The sequence below is a fragment of the Lolium rigidum genome, chromosome 7, assembly GCF_022539505.1.
Source record: "Lolium rigidum isolate FL_2022 chromosome 7, APGP_CSIRO_Lrig_0.1, whole genome shotgun sequence".
Classification (NCBI taxonomy): domain Eukaryota; kingdom Viridiplantae; phylum Streptophyta; class Magnoliopsida; order Poales; family Poaceae; genus Lolium; species Lolium rigidum.
Window position 1 is genome coordinate 222,547,079 of NC_061514.1, and position 11,129 is coordinate 222,558,207.

An 11,129-nucleotide genomic window follows, 5' to 3' on the forward strand; every position below is an offset into this window, starting at 1 on the left:
TGTTGGGTTTAGTCGGACATCCAAAGAAGAAGTTTTTCTTCAAACCACCCAATTTTTCTTCAAAATGACCACGCTTGTTTCTTTCTTTGCTTCACTTTTATTTGCACAAGTTTTTTACCCTTTATTAACATACTTTTAGTCTATCAGTATTCTAGAGTGTGCATAAGACAAAAAATGATTCACTATACACAACCTGAAGCTTCAATAAATGGATGCATGCTGAAATCATACATCTAAAAGTGACTACGTCCAAGGCCGAGCATAGCTGCTGATGGCTGCATCTACAAAGTTAAACTATAAAACACAATGCTGAGTATTTCTTAGAGAGGTTGTTATAGAATATGCGTTAAGCTAGCTAGGCTTTGATTTTGAAGATCATCCATCAAGTGTAACACAATGGCCACGCTATGCAGACAGCGAGGTGTCTGGTTATCTAGTACAAAATATATAGCCGCACCAGCAAACTTGAGATCTGAAACATTGAGGAGCTACAAAGATACAGTGACGAAAGTTTTAACTGGATCACAAACATGATTGATACAAGGTTAATCGTTGCCATTACAAAAAGGTAACAATATCAGCTGAAGGTTAAAACCTGCTGTCAAACATAGCTGACAGGTACAAATCTTGGATCCAATCCCTGGTTTTATTTTTTACTCCAAATCGATAGACTCGACGAATTGATGCGGAGTCTTCGCGTCGTTCCCTCGGATTGACAACACCTCATGCAGGAGCAATCCCTTGAAACTTTCTAGTAAGTCCTGCTGCAAAAGCAAAAAAGATGACACACATGATATTTCATTGACCCCAAAGTGCACTACTTTGTTTAATGAGAATATATTCCAGGAGAAGAGTTCTATTTTCTTACCTGTCCATGGAAATTAGATAAATCTACCCCATTGAAGTCACGAACAACTATAATGGTTAGCACGCCAGAGTCAACACTGTCGTTAACAAAAATTTCCTTTGTTACATGGGAGTGCATCAGTTAGAATAACACAATAATAAAATTCATGTTCTCCAGGTTACTTGTCTGCATTATGCACTAATGGCTTGACGTATGATGTCGCAAAGTTTGCTATGTTTGGTTTCCAGCCTTCAAAGAATTCATTGAAACACTCTGACAGAGCTATCTTCAAATTGCACACGTTTGGGCTGTGGATTTCGTCGAAATGTTCATGTTCTTCATGCTTGTATATTGGGTCAATGACATGTACTGTCTTCAGTTTCATGTCACAAAAGTAAGCGCACCATGTTTCCCTAACCAACGTAGGGATTGTGATCTACGCAAGAAAAAAAAAGCTCTTTAGACAGAAACTAAGGGGATCAAATTGAACTGGGTTTATAGACGGGTTGATACTGAGACAACAACATACCATCCTGCAAGTCTCTATTTGATGCAACACTAACTCTCCGATGAATTGTTTCCTGACTGACGAATTTGATGTGACCTTCTATCCAGCAAAAACCAACATTTGTGTATGATGGGATGGTGATCAACCAGTTTAATGTTGTTGAAATAAAGAAGTTTGCATCAAAGCATTCATGAAATTGGTCCAGTGTATTAGGTGTATGAGGTGCGAAAGGAAATTACCGCAAAGTCCGACTCCAAGATATGGCGCCAGTGTATTAAATGCTTCAAAGCATGCATCAATTTGTTCAGTTGGTTCAGTCGTCGTATTGCGACATCAAACAAACTGTAGCTAAGAGAAGCCCTGCCGCACAACATATTCTTCAGGTCGGTCCCGGACACTTCAACATACCTAAGGGCTGCATGCATGATCCATTGCCTGTCACAGATACAAGTTATCATGTCAGAATAAGTACATGCAAGTCACATTAGAAAACCTTAGAGACAAAGGTTCTGATGAAGTCTAGTTGTCAGTAAAATACCTAACTAGTTCATCTGATGTACATGCTGCAAGCCAAATGACAAAGTTTCTTGTCAGCTGGTCATCTCTTTTGGGGTGAGACAAGCCTTGGCCCCAGGGAGACTTTGAAAGTTTTCCCCCTGATACTTTCTTCTTGTTGACGGGTGAATCAGTGAAGTCAAATTCTAGTGACTTGCAGTTCAAATTTATCTTATCGTCCCAGGCTTCAATCCTATTCATTACTTCAGTTTCTGAAAAGCATTTAGTAAGTGTGGCTGGTGAGATGCACTTTGAAGATTGACCCTTCGCAGCAGGCGTTACAAAGGATATGCCCATATCTGCATTCTGCATGTGCTTAATATCATGTAGGGAGGCTGCTGGTGTTGGGCTACATGGTTGGATGTTTGGGGTTGTATCATTTGCTGGTTCCAAAGCTCCGTCAGTTATCTTTAGCAAGGATACTGGGATGGTTGGATCATCTAGATGACTAGCAGATTCTGGGGTTTCGTGGACAGATGGTATGGGTGTGTTTTCTGGCGTGGCCAAGGTATGTTTTTGTACACTATGGCTATCGGTTGTTGTTTCTGTAGACACAGACATAGGAAGTGAAGACTTCTCAATACCAGCACTGGCAAAAAAATTAGCTGAGGATGAAGGGCAAATTTCGGCATGTGCTGGTTCATCTTCTTCATCATCTGAAAAGCCTAGTGAAAATGATGGGGTAGTTTCATCTCTCCAAGCTGATGCCTTCTTCTTCTTACGAGCACGAGGGCCACCTATAACAAAAAAAAAGATATGAGATCATCATGAAACTGAAGACTAGTAATTGTACCATCACCCCAACCTAACGTGTACATATTGGAGGTTAACGCACCTTCTGTTACCGAGTCTGATCCGCTTGTGTATCCATCATTAGTCCGCTTGATACCTATACCTGCCAATCCTTCATCATCAGGTCCATCTTCGACTTCAAGCTTCTCAACCAACCTTTCTGCATCTCTGAAAATTGAGCTTCGTAACAGGAGAATGTGTCTCTGCAAGCTTGCACCATACCATTTGAGTGCAATTTTCTTCTTTGTAGACAACTGTAGAAAGAAAATAGATCAGACCTATTTCTATTTTGTTGTACCCACTGCATACATGTGTCTCATGTACTAAATAATTCCAAAATAGAGTATCTGTTTTTATTACCTTGCATGCCCCTACTGCCTTTTGAAAAGAATCGAGGGAGTATGTATCACTTTCACGCAGATTCCTTTTCAGAACAGCTTCTTGTTGAATCTGTGTGGCATGAACAAATTAAATATAAGCACATTGGCCCGCCATTAAAGGGATGATTTGACTATCCCATGTTAAAACCAGTCACTACTCACCTTTTCGTTTAACTCCTGGATCATGGAGCTAATTGACTGATAATCGTAGTCGGCTATGCGAGGGAACTTTCCAGGTTTATTAACGCCGCCGTTCTTCACATAGTCGAGAAAGAATACCTGCCAACAAATGAAACTAGGTTAGTGCTTTCTCTTGTACATATTGGAACTAAAGCTGCATGACAAAAAGCACTACTCAATGTTGTACCTGAAGGAAGATTGGGCATAGAGATAAATTTCCAATCTTGCTTTTGGATGTTATATCATTCTGGAATTTGCGGACAGCATCAAACAGGGCCCCCAGCGCAAAGGCACACCAATTATAACATGATATCTCATCTGGTTTCAACAGGGCACCCCAGAATGTCTCGGAGCTGTTGTTTGGTTTCCTGATCGGCGCGAGCCACCTGCATACCAACCACACCACAAATGACACTTTGAAGTTGTCGCATTGCCCCTTGTCCATTGGTTCCTGCCAATGTTTCTCTACATTGTACTCAGCAGCTTTGAGGCTGCAGTACTCCTCTTTTCCTCCATTGGTTCCAATGCACAAGTTTATGAAGTCAATCTTATCTTCTGGATCTTTTGAATCAAGACCGCTGACGAGTAGCTTCCCACAGGGGAGGCCCAACACCCTCTTGTAATCTACATCACGTATTGGGACTGGAGTTTGGTCATCTATCCAAAAGACGCGCTTGGTAGGATCAACCCTCCTCAGCAACCAATATGTGAATTCTGGGTCAAGCTTGTTGATTTGAGGGAGATCCATCACCCCTTCGAAAGCAATCTCACGGAGGAGCTTGCCCTTTTGTGTGTTCTTCCATTTGGACACTACTCCTGCAATCCTCTTTGTGGAGCTTCTTGATGTAGCAGATGGTTTCTTGGCCACATTTCCCTCGTTTGAGTATGGCACTCTTCTTCTGCCTCACTATCTTCGACTATTGTGTCTAGCTTCTCATTGAGTTGCTGTGCTGTCAACTTGCTAGTCCTAGCCCTCTTTGTTTCCCACGAGGTTGCCAAGCGTATTGCTCCATCCATTTGCACCCTGCAAAAATTGGAGAACACACCATTAAGGCTTCAATCCATCGCAATTACAGTTAAAGATAATTTCGCAGGTTCAATGCAAGAAGTTCAAGATAACCAAATTGAGTAGGAGATATCTCATACTGGTAACACAACTGCTCTAATGAATTTCAGAAACCACATATTACAAAAATGTATCCATATGTTGTTATCAAACATAATGTTGATTCAACCATATCTAGTTAAAAGAAACATTGATGGAGATGAGCACAAAATAGTACATTTCAGCAAGGTTTTACCCATATAAAATTTCCTGGAGTGCATTGAAAAGCTGCTATATCTCAGATAAAGATAATTTCGCAGGTTCAATGCAAGAAGTTCAAGATAACCAAATTGATGAGGATATATCTCATACTGGTAACACAACTGCTCTAATGAATTTCAGAAACCACATATTACAAAAATGTATCCATATGTTGTTATCAAACAGAATGTTGATTCAACGATATCTAGTTAAAAGAAAAATTGATGGAGATGAGCACAATATAGTACATTTCAGCAAGGTTTTACCCATATAAAATTTCCTGGAGTGCATTGAAAAGATTCTATATCTCAGATCTTGAACTTCTCATTTGTGGACTTGTGTTGTTAAAGATGCAGGCAAACAGATCTAGTAGATCTCCATTAGGTAAACAAACTAGGCATTGGATAAAAAGAAGCAAACCCAATGTACATCTCACAGAACTAAAACAAAGATAACCAAGTTTGGCATTCCGTTCAATCGCGATGGCTAGCAATCAGATCTAAAAAATCAAATCCAGGGAAGAGATAGAAGCAATCAGAACTTCTAGAACTACATCTCCAAGAAACAAACTCAACACCTAAACAAACAAACAAAAATGCCTAATACCTTTTTGTCCTGTATACTTTTTATTCAGAATTTGGGCATGCTTCAGATGGAGGTACGGGGTGGAGGGGGGGAAGGAAGAGGGAAGTGATGAGGGAGAGAGACCTGTGCTGGGTTCTTTGAGATAAGCATGGAGGCTATTGCATCCCGTGGGTTCCTTGAATGCACATGACCCTATATCCCTGCATGCCCCTGCCCCTAGCAGCTTTAGATTGGAATCTAGCCTTTTTTCACCTACAGTCAAACAGGAACAGCGATGATGCGTGTTGAATAGCATTATTCTAAAAATAGCAAGCTCCAGTTGGCTTAGGCGTCTGTGAAAGGCTAGATGTGTGCAACATGTCTAGAAACTGAAAAACAATGTCAATAACAATGAAACAATTATTATAGACATCTCTGCACCAAGCCAAATGTATCTGAGTGACTGCAACCTATTTGAGATGATAATATTGTATAATCTGGTTTGTAAGTTGATAAAATGCTCCATAAACAAAAATGTTAATAAAATCCCACAAAGAAGGATGCTCCTGGCAACACATGTGCAAGCTTTTGACAGTAGCAAAGCCTTGAAAAATCTACTAGATTTCCATGCATCCAAAATGTAAATTTTAGAATAATGTGCACTAAGCCTACAGTGTATCTCCATGGCAACATATTCATTTGATATCTCTGCACCCATTATTTGAGATTGGTATAATCTGGTTTGCAAGGACAAAAATTGTTCCCAGCCAAATTTCTTCATTAATCACTCAAAGAAGGATTCACCTGGTAACACAGGAACAACTTCTGACAGTAACATAGATGTAGACACTAAAGCATCTTCATAATTAAAATGACTAAGACTAGACCCAATGTGATAGCACTATCAAAGCAACTAGCCAGCCTACTACATCTGGATCAAGGCTACAAACCCAACAGCAAACAGAAAAAACAATCCCCAGAACAGCATCTTGAATGTGTTCAAGCTAGCCCCGGTTTCCTCCACAGTGGTCTTCAAGGAGGCGATTTGCGCTAGGGCTAGCTCCAGCTGTTCATCCCTTGCTCGAATTTGGTCCTCCTTGTGCTGAACTTGATTACTGGCAGCTTCCAGTGCCGCGCGCAACACTCGGATTTCCGCCGCTGTCTTGTGGATAACCATTTCATTAACGTACTTGCTAAGCTGTTCCTCCCAGATCCAAGTGAAGCAGCACTAAAACACAGAAAAAGTGTGTCAAAAGCACGAACAAGAATCTACAACACCAAAAAAGCAGAGAAATTGCTAGCAAAAAAAGAACTGTTGGAATACCTACTGCCTGCACCTCCGGAATCTTTTGCCAGAGTTGGCCCCTTTCTTGCACATGAACGAAACCGTGTCCTCGCAATAGGCACATTCGAGCATGGGGTGGGGGGCGCCAGATCGAGAGGGGTTGAGCACGCCGAGCACGATCCCGAAGCAACAGTCGACATGTCCAGGAACGGGAGTTGCTGGGACGGCGGGGAGGGAGGAGGTGCTTCTCGCCGGCAGAAGTATCTGCGTCGCCGGGAGGTGCTGGGGCGGGGGTGTACTGGCGCCTGGAGGTGCTGGGCGGCGGTGGATGGCGGCGCCGGGAGGTGCTGGGGCGGCGGTGAACTGCGGCGCCGGGAGGTGCTGTGGCGGCGGGGGATTTTGGCGCTGCTGTTCTGGCTCTAGTCGCCCGATCCAGTCGACGCTAGATGCGAGGGTGGATCTGTTGGGTGTAAGCGTGCCCGACGTTGGGCAGAAGTTAGGCAAAATCCAGGCAAAACGGCAGGCGGCGGTGGTTTTCCAACTAAACGGCCGGGTCAACAGAGGTGGGCGCGGGACGCGAGTTACAGCAGCACGAATCTCCACGTCGGTTGGACGGCTGGGATAAGCCCGGGACGCCCACGTGTATGTAGAGATGGATTTCCGCCATGTACTTGGTCTTCACGTGGATGCTTGGAGCTGGTCTTGGTCAGATGAAGTTGGCCATGCGAGTGCATGGGAGCCGGCCATGTACGCATGCATGGGGAAGCTGGCCACCCCTGCACGTACGGGGGCCTGGCCACGATCGAGCGTGGAGCTGGGGGGATCTGGCCGGACATCGGCGGAGCCGGACGAGCGACGTCCCGAGGCGGCCCCGCCGAGCATGGCCCAAGGAGAGGCGTCCTCCGGCCGGCCTCCGGTAGCGTGGGTGAAGCCGAATGGGCCGCGTGGAGCCGGATGTCGGCCCGGCCGCGGGCGAGCCGGAGCAGGCCGGCCACGGAGCGAAGCTGGCCCACCCGGGCAGGAGCGGGAGCAGGCCTGGGAGGCCGCAGCCGGATGGGCCGCGCGAGCCGGAAGTCGGCCCAACGGCCGGTTCCACTTCTTTATCTTCTTTCTTCCGTATCTTTTGAACCGTTACATATTTTCTTGATCCGCGAAATGTGGCGCGCTCGTAAACTCGAGGACTTTGCCATACCGGGGGTCATCCCCCCGACAGCGTCCGTGGGGCACGCGGGCGTCGCGATCATGCCGGTCTTGGTATGCCTGGGTGACGCGGGCGCGTCCTTGTCTGGGCAGTGCAGAGCTCCAATTGGCCCAGGGTGTGTACCAGCATGTTCAGCGGAAATCCATCTCTACATACACGTGGGCGTCCCGGGCTTATTCCAGCCGTCCAACCGACGTGGAGATTCGTGCTGCTGACTAACTCGCGTCCCGCGCCCACCTCTGTTGACCCAGCCGTTTAGTTGGAAAACCACCGCCGCCTGCCGTTTTGCCTGGATTTTGCCTAACTTCTGCCCAACGTCAGGCACGCTTACACCCAACAGATCCACCCTCGCATCTAGCGTCGACTGGATCGGGCGACTAGAGCCAGAACAGCAGCGCCAAAATCCCCCGCCGCCACAACACTTCCCGGCGCCGCAGTTCACCGCCGCCCCAGCACCTCCCGGCGCCGCCATCCACCGCCGCCCAGCACCTCCAGGCGCCGCAGTACACCGCCGCCCCAGCACCTCCCGGCGACGCAGATACTTCTGCCGGCGAGAAGCACCTTCTCCCTCCCCGCCGTCCCAGCAACTCCCGTTCCTGGACATGTCGACTGTTGCTTCGGGATCGTGCTCGGCGTGCTCAACCCCTCTCGATCCGGCGCCCCCACCCCATGCTCGAATGTGCCTATTGCGAGGACACGGTTTCGTTCATGTGCAAGAAAGGGGCCAACTCTGGCAAAAGATTCCGGAGGTGCAGGCAGCAGGTATTCCAACAGTTCTTTTTTGCTAGGAATTTCTCTGCTTTTTTGGTGTTGTAGATTCTTGTTCGTGCTTTTGACACACTTTTTTCTGTGTTTTAGTGCTGCTTCACTTGGATCTGGGAGGAACAACTTAGCAAGTACGTTAATGAAATCGTTATCCACAAGACAGCGGCGGAAATCCGAGTGTTGCGCGCGGCACTGGAAGCTGCCAGTAATCAAGTTCAGCACAAGGAGGACCAAATTCGAGCAAGGGATGAACAGCTGGAGCTATCCCTGGCGCAAATCGCCTCCTTGAAGACCACTGTGGAGGAAACCGGGGCTAGCTTGAACACATTCAAGATGCTGTTCTGGGGATTGTTTTTTCTGTTTGCTGTTGGGTTTGTAGCCTTGATCCAGATGTAGTAGGCTGGCTAGTTGCTTTGATAGTGCTATCATATTGGGTCTAGTCTTAGTCATTTTAATTATGAAGATGCTTTAGTGTCTACATCTATGTTACTGTCAGAAGTTGTTCCTGTGTTACCAGGTGAATCCTTCTTTGAGTGATTAATGAAGAAATTTGGCTGGGAACAATTTTTGTCCTTGCAAACCAGATTATACAAATCTCAAATAATGGGTGCAGAGATATCAAATGAATATGTTGCCATGGAGATACATTGTAGGCTTAGTGCACATTATTCTAAAATTTACATTTTGGATGCATGGAAATCTAGTAGATTTTTCAAGGCTTTGCTACTGTCAAAAGCTTGCACATGTGTTGCCAGGAGCATCCTTCTTTGTGGGATTTTATTAACATTTTTGTTTATGGAGCATTTTCCAAACTTACAAACCATATTATACAATTTTATCATCTCAAATAGGTTGCAGTCACTCAGATACATTTGGCTTGGTGCAGAGATGTCTATAATAATTGTTTCATTGTTATTGACATTGTTTTTCAGTTTCTAGACATGTTGCACACATCTAGCCTTTCACAGACGGCTAAGCCAACTGGAGCTTGTTATTTTTAGAATAATGCTATTCAACACGCATCATCGCTGTTCCTGTTTGACTGTAGGTGAAAAAAGGCTAGATTCCACTCTAAAGCTGCTAGGGGCAGGGGCATGCAGGGATATAGGGTCATGTGCATTCAAGGAACCCACGGGATGCAATAGCCTCCATGCTTATCTCAAAGAGCCCAGCACAGGTCTCTCTCCCTCGTCACTTCCCTCTTCCTTCTCCCTCTCCACCCCGTACCTCCATCCGAAGCATGCCCAAATTCTGAATAAAAAGTATACAGGACAAAAAGGTATTAGGAATTTTGGTTTGTTTGTTTATGTGCTGAGTTTGTTTCTTGGAGATGTAGTTCTAGAAGTTCTGATTGCTTCTATCTCTTCCCTGGATTTGATTTTTTAGATCTGATTGCTAGCCATCGTGATTGAACGGAATGCCAAACTTGGTTATCTTTGTTTTAGTTCTGTGAGATGTACATTGGGTTTGCTTCTTTTTATCCAATGCCTAGTTTGTTTACCTAATGGAGATCTACTAGATCTGTTTGCCTCGCATCTTTAACAACACAAGTCCACAAATGAGAAGTTCAAGATCTGAGATATAGAATCTTTTCAATGCACTCCAGGAAATTTTATATGGGTAAAACCTTGCTGAAATGTACTATATTGTGCTCATCTCCATCAATTTTTCTTTTAACTAGATATGGTTGAATCAACATTCTGTTTGATAACAACATATGGATACATTTTTGTAATATGTGGTTTCTGAAATTCATTAGAGCAGTTGTGTTACCAGTATGAGATATCTCCTCATCAATTTGGTTATCTTGAACTTCTTGCATTGAACCTGCGAAATTATCTTTATCTGAGATATAGCAGCTTTTCAATGCACTCCAGGAAATTTTATATGGGTAAAACCTTGCTGAAATGTACTATTTTGTGCTCATCTCCATCAATGTTTCTTTTAACTAGATATGGTTGAATCAACATTCTGTTTGATAACAACATATGGATACATTTTTGTAATATGTGGTTTCTGAAATTCATTAGAGCAGTTGTGTTACCAGTATGAGATATCTCCTACTCAATTTGGTTATCTTGAACTTCTTGCATTGAACCTGCGAAATTATCTTTAACTCGTAATTGCGATGGATTGAAGCCTTAATGGTGTGTTCTCCAATTTTTGCAGTGGTGCAAATGGATGGAGCAATACGCTTGGCAACCTCGTGGGAAACAAAGAGGGCTAGGACTAGCAAGTTGACAGCACAGCAACTCAATGAGAAGCTAGACACAATAGTCGAAGATAGTGAGGCAGAAGAAGAGTGCCATACTCAAACAGGGGGAAATGTGGCCAAGAAACCATCTGCTACATCAAGAAGCTCCACAAAGAGGATTGCAGGAGTAGTGTCCAAATGGAAGAACACACAAAAGGGCAAGCTCCTCCGTGAGATTGCTTTCGAAGGGGTGATGGATCTCCCTCAAATCAACAAGCTTGACCCAGAATTCACATATTGGTTGCTGAGGAGGGTTGATCCTACCAAGCGCGTCTTTTGGATAGAAGACCAAACTACAGTCCCAATACGTGATGTAGATTACAAGAGGGTGTTGGGCCTCCCCTGTGGGAAGCTACTCGTCAGCGGTCTTGATTCAAAAGATCCAGAAGATAAGATTGACTTCATAAACTTGTGCATTGGAACCAATGGAGGAAAAGAGGAGTACTGCAGCCTCAAACCTGCTGAGTACAATGTAGAGAAACATTGGCAGGA